Source organism: Hyperolius riggenbachi, chromosome 3, assembly GCF_040937935.1.
Source record: "Hyperolius riggenbachi isolate aHypRig1 chromosome 3, aHypRig1.pri, whole genome shotgun sequence".
Classification (NCBI taxonomy): domain Eukaryota; kingdom Metazoa; phylum Chordata; class Amphibia; order Anura; family Hyperoliidae; genus Hyperolius; species Hyperolius riggenbachi.
The window spans coordinates 490,150,911-490,163,305 of record NC_090648.1 but is presented as its reverse complement, the minus strand read 5'-3'; the positions used below and the strand labels follow the sequence as shown (position 1 = coordinate 490,163,305).

At 46.7% G+C, this 12,395-nt stretch overlaps 1 protein-coding gene across 3 annotated transcripts in view; it reads left to right on the top strand.

Annotated features, from left to right (window-relative positions):
• The window catches only part of SHISAL1 (shisa like 1), a 196,692-nt gene that overhangs the window by 87,997 nt on the left and 96,300 nt on the right, over window positions 1–12,395 (top strand). The window contains exon 1 of one of the 3 annotated variants that reach the window (XM_068278189.1): window positions 11,926–11,995. The exons of the other annotated variants lie outside the window; for them this stretch is intronic. The gene's annotated coding sequence lies outside the window, so the exon portion shown is untranslated. Of the gene's footprint in view, window positions 1–11,925; window positions 11,996–12,395 lie in introns of those variants that run through there. 3 annotated transcript variants of the gene reach the window in all.

Genomic DNA, 12,395 nt, shown 5'->3' with positions numbered 1-12,395 from the left:
CACTGGAAAATAAGAGTGTTTTTCATTACTTGCTGGTAATCATTGCTTGGTGTAACGGTTGGAAAGTCGTGTTTTTATCCCTTGGCGTTGTTAAGCCAGCCCTGAGAATATTTTCTCACGATAATTGGGAGATAATGACTGGGAAATGTACAGTGCTTTTCAGCAGATAATCCCTATTTGAGAGCTAATTACATTCTGATCATGCCATCGATTATCTCCCATCTTTCGGGGAGTTCACAAGGGAAGAACGATCGGCATTTCGGATATTTTCCTGGGCTCCGTCTCTGAAAAAAAACTGCAGACGGATGAGATTGATTCAATATGACGACTTCAAAGACGTGCGAAGCTTATCCTCGCCGCCGTTACCGAGTGATCGTCGCTTTGTTGCTCTCGCTCTGAATAATAATGCTTACAAACGCTTACAGGATTTCTCATTCTAAAGCTCCACTACGGCCAAAGCTTTTAAAGCACAACTAAAGTGAGAGGTATACAGAGGCTGCCAAATGTATTTTCTTTTGAACAATACCAGTTTCAGGGCAGTCCTGCTGATTTATCTGGCTGCAGTAGTGGATGAATCACACACCTGGAACAAGCATGCAGCTAATCCAGTCACACTTCAGTCAGAGCAACTGATCTGCTGCATGCTTGTTCAGGGTCTATGGCTAAAAGTATTAGAGGCAGAGGATGAGCAGGTCATCAACCTGCATTGTTTAAAAGGAAATAAATATGGCAGCCTCCACATACCTCTCACTTCAGGTGTGTTTTAAGATGAGACCAAAGACTCTTTTTCGTGCATCCACTCTCTTGTATTTGTATCCTCTCCTCTTCTGTGTGCATCCCACATGGTTGGCATTCACCTTAGGCTAGGCGCAGGGGTGTCAAACTCAAATACAAAGTGGGCCAAAATTGAACACTGTGGCCAAGTCACAAGCTGATGTCAATGTCTAGTGGCCTCCTCTCTTCTTTATAAAGTTCCCTGGTGTTTAATGGTCCAACGCCCTCCCCTATACAGTTCCCTGGTGTCCCTCCCTCCCTCTCCCTCCCCCATATGACTTCCCTGGTGATCTAGGGATTCACCTCCCTCTCCTATGCAGTTCCCTGGTGTTTAGTGACCCTCCTTCCTCCCCTATACAGATCCCTGGTGTTTAGCCGTCCTCCATTCCTCTCCTATACAGATCCCTGGTGTCTAGTGACCCCCCTTCCTCTCCTATACAGATCCCTGGTGTGTAGTGGCCCTTCTTCCCTCCCCTATACAGTTCTCGGGTGGCTAGTGATTCCCCCCCCCCTCCTCCACTATACAGTTCCCTGGAGTCTAGTGCTTTGACCCTCCGCCATATGACTTACCTGGTGATCTAGGGCTTCACCTCCCTCCCCTATACAGTTCCCTGGTGTCTAATTAAACTCTCCCTCCCTCCCCTATACAGCTCCCTGTTGTCTAGTGACCCCCCCCCCCCCATACAGTTCCCTCGTGTCTAGTGCTCCCCCCCATGTGGCTTCCCTGGTGATCTAGGGCTCCACCCTCCCTCTCCTATACAGTTCCCTGGCATCTAGTGCCCCCCCCCCTCCCCATATGGCTTTCCTGGTGATCTAGGGCTCCACCTTCAATCTAGTTTTCCTGGTAGTCTAGAGTGGACCAAGCATAATGCAAAGTGGGGAAACCACTTGGGGCAAAATTTGATGGCTCTGTGGACCAGATTTCTGAATTTTTCTTTTCTAATTTCTGAACTTGGAAGCCTTGGTAATTGATAATTCTTTTGCAGTGCACATTGTAGAGTAATTTTGCTCATCATGCGGTAATTGCTTTGAAAACCTGTCCAGTTTGGGGCAGTTGGAATACTTTCACACAGTGACATTTCCTCCACCTGTCGCTCACGGCGGGTCTGAAATGTGTATCAGAATCCTTTGTCGCTGCGACGGACCGTGCTAGCTAGCCTGCTCCACCATCCACTGACAGCTCCGGACAGAAGGAATCCACGATTAGACGTGCTGTCTTCTGTGAGACGCTAATATCATCCACCTGTCACACCGTCATTACGGAATGCTGTACACTGTCAATACATGCGGAATCCAATGAGAAGGCGTCCGTCACCGGGATATCTCGCTATTACCGGGCAGAGATAGAGAGGGGGACACAGACTTTGTCATTCTCATTTCAGTAGCTGCCTGATGTTTAATATGCGATTTTATAACAATATATCATTAGTTTGTCTCTGATTTTGCTTATTAATATTATACTATTTATATAGCACTGACATCTTCTGCAGCACTTTACAGAGCACATAGTCATGTCACTGACTGTGCTCAGAAGAGCTCACAATCTAATTTTACTATAGTCATATGTCCTACCATATTACTATTATGTATTTATACTCACCTAAAGTATTATTAGGAACACCATACTAATATGGTGTTTAACCCCCTTTCGCCTTCAGAACTGCCTTAATTCTACGTGGCATTGGTTCAACAAAGTGCTGAAAGCCTTCTTTAGAAATGTTGGCCCATATTGATAGGACAGCATCTTGCAGTTGATGGAGATTTGTGGGACGCACATCAAGGGCACGAAGCTCCCGTTCCATCACATCCCAAAGATGCTCTATTGGGTTGAGATCTGGTGACTGTGGGGGCCATTTTAGTACAGTGAACTCATTGTCATGTTCAAGAAACCAATTTGAAATGATTCGAGCTTTGTGACATGGTGCATTATCCTGCTGGAAGTAGCCATCAGAGGATGGGTACATGGTGGTCATGAAGGGATGGACATGGTCAGAAACAATGCTCAGGTAGCCCGTGGCATTTAAACGATGCCCAATTGGCACTAAGGGGCCGAAAGTGGGCCAAGAAAACATCCCCTACACCATTACACCACCACCACCAGCACAGTGGTAACAAGGCATGATGGATCCATGTTCTCATTCTGTTTACGACAAATTCTGACTCTATCGAGACTCATCAGACCAGGCACCAATTTTCCAGTCTTCAACTGTCCAATTTTGGTGAGCTTGTGCAAATTGTAGCCTCTTTTTCCTATTTGTAGTGGAGATGAGCGGTACCCGGTGGGGTCTTCTGCGGTTGTAGCCCATTCCCCTCAAGGTTGTGCGTGTTGTGGCTTCACAAATGCTTTGCTGCATACCTCGGTTGTAACGGGTGGTTATTTCAGTCAACGTTGCTCTTCTATCAGCTTGAATCAGTCGGCCCATTCTCCTCTGACCTCTAGCATCAACATGGCATTTTCGCCCACAGGACTGCCGCATACTGGATGTTTTAACCCTTTTCACACCATTCTTTGTAAACCCTAGAAATGGTTGTGCGTGAAAATCCCGGTAACTGAGCAGATTGTGAAATACTCAGACCAGCCCGTCTGGCACCAACAACCATGCCATGCTCAAAATTGCTTAACCACCCTGGCGTTCTGGGTAATGCGTACATAAGTACGCATTACCATGTTATTATTGTGTATTTATATGGCACTGACATGTTCTACAGCACTTTACAGAGTACATAGACATGTCACTGACTGTCCTCAGAGGAGCTCACACTCTATTCCTAACCATAGTCATAGTCTAATGTCTCCACCATAGTATTAGTATGTAGTTATATAGTACTGACATCTTCTGCAGCACTTTACAGAGTACATAGTCATGTCACTGACTGTCCTCAGAGGAGCTCACAATTTAATTATTGTAAAAGTGGATATCCTGAAAAATTTACTGCATTCTACTATATGCCACTACAGGGCCCCATTAAAATGATGGTGCCAACATATTAAATTGGTGTAAAGTTGGCATCAGGGGTGGAGCAGTAAGCGTTATGCAAGAGAAAGGGAAGAATGGTAGAAAAACAACATGGCAGCAAGGGGAAGGAAGGAAAACAGAATACCGAAATGTGTTGACAGCAAATCAGCCCAAAATGAGGCCTTAGTAATACCAGAAACAAGCATGCAGGTAATCTTGACAAATCTGGCAATAATGTTGGAAACACCTGATCTGCTGCATGCTTGTTCAGAGTCTATGACTAAAAGTATTAGAGGCAGAGGATCAGCAGGATAGCCAGATAACTGGTATTGCTTAACAGGAAATAAATATGGCAGCCTCCATATACCTCTCACTACAGTTGTCCTTTAAAGGGAACCTTAACTGGCGAGGAAAAATAAATTCACTTACCTGGGGGCTTTCCCAAGCCTCCTGCAGCCGTCCGGTGCCCGCGCCGGTCCTTTGGTGCCCTCCAGTCTCCCTCCGCCGCTAAGTTTCGTTTTCGGACGACTGCCAGTCGTCCTCGGGCCTCTTCCGCATTCCTCGTCGTAAACTGCAGTAAAGCGCGTCCGCATGACGCGTTTGGCGTCATGCACATGACACGTTTGGCGTCATGCGGACGCGCTTTACTGCAGTTTACGACGAGGAATGCGGAAGAGGCCCGAGGACGACTGGCAGTCGTCCGAAAACGAAACTTAGCGGCGGAGGGAGACTGGAGGGCACCGAAGGACCGGCGCGGGCACCGGACGGCTGCAGGAGGCTTGGGAAAGCCCCCAGGTAAGTGAATTAATTTTTCCTCGCCAGTTAAGGTTCCCTTTAAGAATAACCAAAAATAAATACATCATGTTACATTTTCCTCAGCCAAAATGTGTTGGTGGTTTGGTGATCTGGCATGGCATAGTTTTGGCTTCTGTTGCAAGGAGGGATTTATCCTTTTTGTGCCCATAGGGCCTAGGCCAAGTATGTTGTGTATGCAGCTCTATGGGTTCCTCATTCATGTCCAGCAGCTCCTCTTCCATGTGTATCATCCATATACAGCTGCCCCTCCCATTCCATGTGCAGCCCCCTCTTCCATGTGTATCATTCATATACAGCAGCCCCTCCCATTCCATGTGCAGCCCCCTCTTCCATGTGTATCATTCATATACAGCAGCCCCTCCCATTCCATGTACAGCCTCCTCTTCCATGTGTATCATCCATGTACAGCAGCTCCTCCCATTCCATGTGCAGCCCCCTCTTCCATGTGTAACATTCATGTACAGCTGCCCCTCCCTTTCCATGTGCAGCCCCCTCTTCCATGTGTATCATCCATATACAGCAGCCCCTCCCATTTCATGTGCAGCCCCCTCTTCCATGTGTAACATCCATGTACAGCAGCCCCTCCCATTGCATGTGCAACCCCCTCTTCCATGTTTATCATCCATGTACAGCAGCCCCTCCCATTCCATGTGCAGCCCCCTCTTCCATGTGTATCATCCATGTACAGCAGCCCCTCCCATTTCATGTGCAGCCCCCTCTTCCATGTGTATCATCCATATACAGCAGCCCCTCCCATTCCATGTGCAGCCCCCTCTTCCATGTGTATCATCCATGTACAGCAGCCCCCTCCCATTGCATGTGCAGCCCCCTCTTCCATGTGTATTATCGATGTACAGCATTCTCCTCCCATTCCATGTGCAGCCCCCTATTTCATGTGTTACATCCATGTACAGCAGCTACCTCCCATTCCACGTGCAGCCAACCCCCCCCCCCCCCCCCCATGTGTATCCATGTGTATCATCCATGTACAGCAGTGCCCCTCCCATTCCATGTGCAGCCCCTTCTTCCATGTTTATCATGTAAAGCAGCCCCCCTCCCTTTCCATGTGCAGCCCCCTCTAGAGTTGGGCCGAACGGTTCGCCTGCGAACGGTTCCATGCGAACTTCCGTGGTTCGCGTTCGCGTCCCGCAGGCGAACCTTTGCGGAAGTTCGGTTCGCCCCATAATGCATGGAGGGTCAACTTTGACCCTCTACATCACAGTCAGCAGGCACAGTGTAGCCAATTAGGCTACACTAGCCCCTGGAGCCACTCCCCCCTACTAAAAGGCAGGCAGCGGCGACCATTACGGTCACTCGTGTGCCACTGCCTGCCTGCATTAGTGAGAGTAGGGCGAGCTGCTGCACACTCTCTCTCATAGGGAAAGATTAGTTAGGCTTAGCTTGTTCCTGGCTGCATACCTGTTCTGTGAACCCACCACTGCATACCTGTTCTGTGAACCCACCACTGCATACCTGTTCTGTGAACCCACCACTGCATACCTGTTCTGTGAACCCACCACTGCATACCTGTACTGTGAACCCACCACTGCATACCTGTACTGTGAACCCACCACTGCATACCTGTTCTGTGAACCCACCACTGCATACCTGTTCTGTGAACCCACCACTGCATACCTGTTCTGTGAACCCACCACTGCATACCTGTACTGTGAACCCACCACTGCATACCTGTACTGTGAACCCACCACTGTATACCTGTTCAGTGAACCCGCCACTGCATACCTGTTCTGTTCAGTGAACCCGCCACTGTATACCTGTTCTGTTCAGTGAACCCGCCACTGCATACCTGTTCTGTTCAGTGAACCCGCCACTGCATACCTGTTCTGTTCAGTGAACAGTTTGGTGTGTCAGTGTGAAGCAGTACCTTAATTACACTACCTGATTGATGTATACACATGCAAGATGTTTTAAAGCACTTTAGGCCTGTCATTTAGCATTCAATGATTTCTGCCCCTAAAACGCTGCTTTGCGTCAAATCCAGATTTTTCCCGGGGACTTTTGGCGTGTATCCCACTCCGCCATGCCCCCTCCAGGTGTTAGACCCCTTGAAACATCTTTTCCATCACTTTTGTGGCCAGCATAAAGTTTTTTTTTTTCAAAGTTCGCATCCCCATTGAAGTCTATTGCGGTTCGCGAACTTTAACGCGAACCGAACCTTCCGCGGAAGTTCGCGAACCTAAAATCGGAGGTTCGGCCCAACTCTAGCCCCCTCTTCCATGTGCAACATCCATGTACAACAGCCCCCTCTCCTTCCATGTGCAGCCCCCTCTTCCATGTGTAACATCCATGTACTGCAGTGCCCCTCCCATTCCATGTGCAGCCCCCTCTTCCATGTGTAACATCCATGTACAGCCACCGGCGTAACTACCGGGAATGCGACCCCTTCATCGCAGCTGTGTGCGAGGGGAGCGCTGCTGCCTGATTCTGGGACCCCCCAGCCAGGTGTTGAACTGGCCGCGGCGTCTAACAGACGCCACGCCAGTTCATTCCCCGCAGCCCGCAGTCTCCGGAGGCAGAGCAGGGCTACGGGAAGATGGCTGCCGAAGCCCTGCACTAGAGACTATTTGTGTATCCAGTACAGGGCTTCGGGCGCCATCTTGCCGTAGCCCTGCACTCTGCCTGTCAGCGCGGGAGATGTGCTGCAAGAGGATCGTCGGGGGAGCTGCGCACCAGAAACCGGCCGAGAGAGGAGACTTCTGCCAGGTGAGTGAATTGTTTTTTTTTACAGGGGCATTTTATTTTAATAACTGCTGCCCACTGTATGATTTTCTGGTGACTGCTGCCCACATTGCGATTTTCTGGTGACTGCTGCCCACTGTACGATTTTCTGGTGACTGCTGCGCACATTGCGATTTTCTGGTGACTGCTGCCCACATTGCGATTTTCTGGTGACTGCTGCACACATTGCGATTTTCTGGTGACTGCTGCACACATTGCGATTTTCTGGTGACTGCTGCCCACTTTACGATTATTTTCTGGTCACTGCTGCTCACATTACGATTTTCTGGTGACTGCTGCGCACATTGCGATTTTATGGTGACTGCTGCGCACTTTACGATTATTTTCTGGTCAGTCACTGCTGCTCACATTACAATTTTCTGGTGAATGCTGCCCACTGTACGATTATTTTATGGTGAAATGCTGTCCACATTACGATTATTTTATGGTGAAATGCTGCCCACATTACGGTTATTTTATGGTGAAATGCTGCCCACTTTACAGTTATTTTATGGTGAAATGCTGCCCACTTTACAGTTATTTTATGGTGAAATGCTGCCCACATTATGCTGCCAGCATTATGATTATTTTATGGTGAAATGCTGCCCACTTTACGATTATTTTATGGTGAAATGCTGCCCACTTTACGATTATTTTATGGTGAAATGCTGCCCACTTTACGATTATTTTATGGTGAAATGCTGCCCACCTTACGATTAATTTCTGGTGCATTACGATTATTTTATGGTGAAATGCTGCCCACTTTACGATTAATTTCTGGTGCATTACGATTATTTTATGGTGAAACGCTTCCCCATTACAATTATTTGGCACCTGTGTGTGTGTGTGTGTGTGTGTGGGGGGGGGGGGGCAGTGATTTCTAGTTACTCCCCTGTGTACAGCAGCCCCCTCCCATTCCATGTGCAGCCCCCTTCTTCCATGTGCATCATCCATGTACAGCAGCTCCTCTCTTTCATGAACAGCTCCTTTTAACATCAGTTTCCCTTTTTCATGTGTTGCTCCCCATTTTCAGCCTCCTCTTTCATATGCAGTAACCCCTCCTTCATGTCCAGGTGCCCCCTTGGCCTGCAGCCGCCCAAGGCCCGAGCCTTTGAGGCCTTTTCAGAAATTCAGCCCTGATTTGTTGTAGGATGATGTGACGGGTTTATCAGACAAGTGTAATGATGTGCGTGACCGTGACGCAAGACCTGCTGTCTGGACTAGAGCTGTCTGGACTAGAGCTTTGGATTCCCAATGTTGTGTTTGAGAAACTATCTCCAAAATGCACCCAACATGAATCTGTAAAAGTGTCTAAAATTAACTTTATTGGGGGGGGGGGGTAATAGAGAGTCCAGGAAAATATAGACTGGAGGTGATTAAGTTTGTTGTGCAGCTAGAATCTAGTTTAGGAGGAATGTAATGAAATTCTGAGGTTTATTTAGCTTACCTCTGACCGGCGAGCAGATGCTTGGCATTCGCGTTTAATAGATACAGAGCTTCCTGCTGACACGACAGATCACCCGCGCAGATGTGGAGTAACCGAGCTCCGCCAAGACGCGGAACTTCAGACGGCCTTTTGAATGCATCCAGGGGGGTCTCTGTTCATATGCATGTAAAGAGGAACTCTAACCGAGGATTAAACTTCATCCCAATCAGTAGCTGATACTCCCTTTCCCACCAGAAATCTTTATCTTTTCCCGAATAGATCATCAGGGGGGTCTGTATGGCTGATATTGTGGCGAAACCCCTCCCACAGTGTGATGTCATGACCATGGTCCTGACAGTGTGCTGTCTGTGAACCTCGTTGCATTGTGGAAAATAACGGCTTTTTCCAATGTCATAACCAGTGATACATTTCACAATGTAAATCGGGGAGAGGAAAGATTTTTACAATGGGCAAACACTGACTACCTAATCTATAAATAAATATTGTAAAAATTAGCAATTTTATTCATTATGTTATTTCACTACAGTTAAGGACCGCAGGCTTTCACCCACCTAGTGACCAGGCTATCTATATATATAAAATCGGATGTGTGTGTGTGTGTGTATGTATGTGCTGCGATCACGCGAAAACGGCTTGACCGATTTGAACGAAACTTGGTACACAGGTCCCTTACTACCTGGGATGATAGGTTCTGGGGGTCTCGTGGCCCCCCTGCACACCTGGGCGGAGCTACAAACAGCCAGTTAGATTTCACCCATTCAAGTCAATGGAAAAAATGTAAAAGGCTGCCATTCTCACAGTAATCAAGCCAGAGTCCCCACACTTGGCACAGGTGGTCACTTGGTGACCGAGGTTACAAATCCAGGAAAAGTGGGCGGAGCATAAAACAGCCAATCAAATTTCAGCCGTTTATTTTAAATGGGAAAATGTAAACTGCAGCCATTCTTAGAATGTTAATCGCAGGGTTCTCAAACTTGCCACAGTTGGTCACAAGGTGAATGCGATTAAGATTCAAGAAAATGGGTGGAGCTTACAACAGCCAATCAAAATTCACTTATTGATTTTCAAGGGGAATATTTAAACTGCTGCCATTCTTACACTGTTAATGGCAGAGGCTTCAAACTTTCTACAGTCGGTCATTGGGTGACTGGGGTCCAAATTCACTAAAGGGGTGGGGCCACATACAGCCAATCAGATTTCCTTGGTGGATAAACTGCTTCCAATCACACATTTTTGATGCCAGGAACCTGAAAGCTCACAAATGTGGTCATTGAGTGACTGTGTGTCAAGGTCACAAAAAGTAGGCGGAGCCAAAAACAGCTTTTACTGGGAAAATATAAACTGCAGCCATTCTTACATCGTTAATGGCAGGGTTCTCAAACTTTGCACAGTTGGTCATTGGGTAACTTAGATTAAGATTTTGGAAGGTGGGTGGAGCCTACAACAGCCAATAAAAATTCACCTTTCAATTTTCAAAGGGAATGTTTAAGCTGCTACCATTCTCTTAGGGCCTGTACACACTGCTGCTCTTGCGCTGCGCTTTTCAAATCGCATTCGCTTTTTAATCGCAAGGTCTTTTGAAAAATAATGAAAATCGTGGAGACCTGTACACACTGGTGCGATGCGCTTTTCCTATTCTCATGAAGGCTTGCGATTTAAAAATCGCATGCGATTTTAAAAGCGAAGCAGTGTGTACAGGCCCTTATACTGTTAAAGGCAGATGCATCAAACCTGGTACAGTCAGTCACTGGGTGACTAGGGCCCAAACTCAGAAAGGTGGCGGAGCCACAAACAGCCAATAAGATTAGTTTATTTTTCAATGGGAATATACAAAGTATTGATACCAAGGACCCCAAAGCTAATAAACTTGATATTTGAGTGACTGTATATCAAGGTTAGAAAAAGTGGGCGGTGCCAACAACTAAATTTTTAACATGGCAGGGTTCCCAAACTTTACACAATTGGCCACTGGGAGACTGGGATGAATATTCAGAAATGTGGGTGGAGCCTAAAACAGCCAATCAAAATTTACCTATTGATTTTCAAGGGCACTATTCACATTGCTACCATTCTTATGGTACGTACACACCTGCGATAACGATCGTTCGTTACAAGCGATCGTTCCGCGACGGGCGATAGGTGGACGAGCAGGTAGTAAATGCAAATCAGGCGACTGAGAAAGTAGCGAAGCGATTGTTGTCGCCGAAACGAACGATCAGGAGCAATAGTTGCGTGCGCACACGGATCGTTACGTCCCGAAGCGGATGTAGGCATAATGCGTTTCATGAGCATTATTAAAAAAAGAGAGAGAGAGAGAGAGAGAGAGAGAGAGAGGCATATGTAAAGAAACATATCAACAGAAAAGTGTGTACATTATACATACATACCTATGTTAGTGCATTGTATGCTGTTTAATAGTAACTAATGTTTTAATAAACATTTGGGTTAAGTGCACAATTCTTTAACATGATTTCAAATATCACACTGAACGATCGCTACGAAACAAACGTTTCCGGAAATACGTACGTTCCCAGTTGGAAGGCACATGCGCTGTTCTAATAATAGCGATCGTTCTCGCACGATCGCTATACACACTTCATTTTAACGGCGACAATCGCTCGATTAAATCCAACTATTTGGAAAATTTTCTCAAGCAATCATTGCCCTTCCATCGCTTGGCTTAACGATCGCTTCGGAACGAACTTTAGGCAATGATCGAGCGAGCGACTACGAGCGATCGTTAATTGGCATTTACGAGCGATCGTTATCGCAAGTGTGTACGCAGCATTACACTGTTGATGGCAGAGGCCTCAAACCTGATACAGTCAGTCATTGGGTGACTGGGGTCCAAATTCACTAAAGGGGTAGAGCCACAAACAGCCAATCAGATTTGTTAGATTGATTTCAGCCATTCTGTTATTGGCAGGGTTCTCAAACGTGACACAGTTGGCCACTGGGTGACGGGGACTAATATTCAGGAAAGTGGGTGGAGCCTACAGCAGCCAATCAAAATTTACCTTTTGATTTTCAAGGGGAATATTGCAACTGCAGCCATTTTTACACTATTAATGGCAGAGGCCTCAAACCTGCTACAGTCGGTCGTTAAGTGTCTGGGGTTTAAATTCAGTAAAGGGGTGGAGCCAAAAACTGCCAGATTTCTTTGCTGGATAAACTGCTTCCATTACCACAATTTTGATGCCATGAACCCAAAAACTCACAAACTTGGTCATTGTGTAGTGACTGTGTGTCCAGGTTACAAAAAGTGGGTGGAGTTAAAACAGATTTTTCTGGGAAATTGTAAACTGCAGCCCTTCTTCACTGTTAATGGAAGGGTTCTCAAACTTAGCATAGCTGCTTACTGGGTGACTGGGATTAATGTTCAGAAAAGTGGGTGGAACCTAAAAATGCCAATCAAAAATCACATGTCGCTTTTCAAGGAGAATATTACAATTGCTGCCATTCTTGCACTGTTAATGGCACAAGCCTCAGACCTGGTACAGTTGGTCATTGGGTCACTCGGGATCAAATTCAGAAAAGGGGACAGAGCCACAAACAGTGAATCAGATTTGTTTCATTTCATGGGAAAATACAAATTATTGATGCCAAGGACCCCAAAGCTCACAAACTTGGTCATGGAGTGACTGTGTGTCCAGGTTACAAAA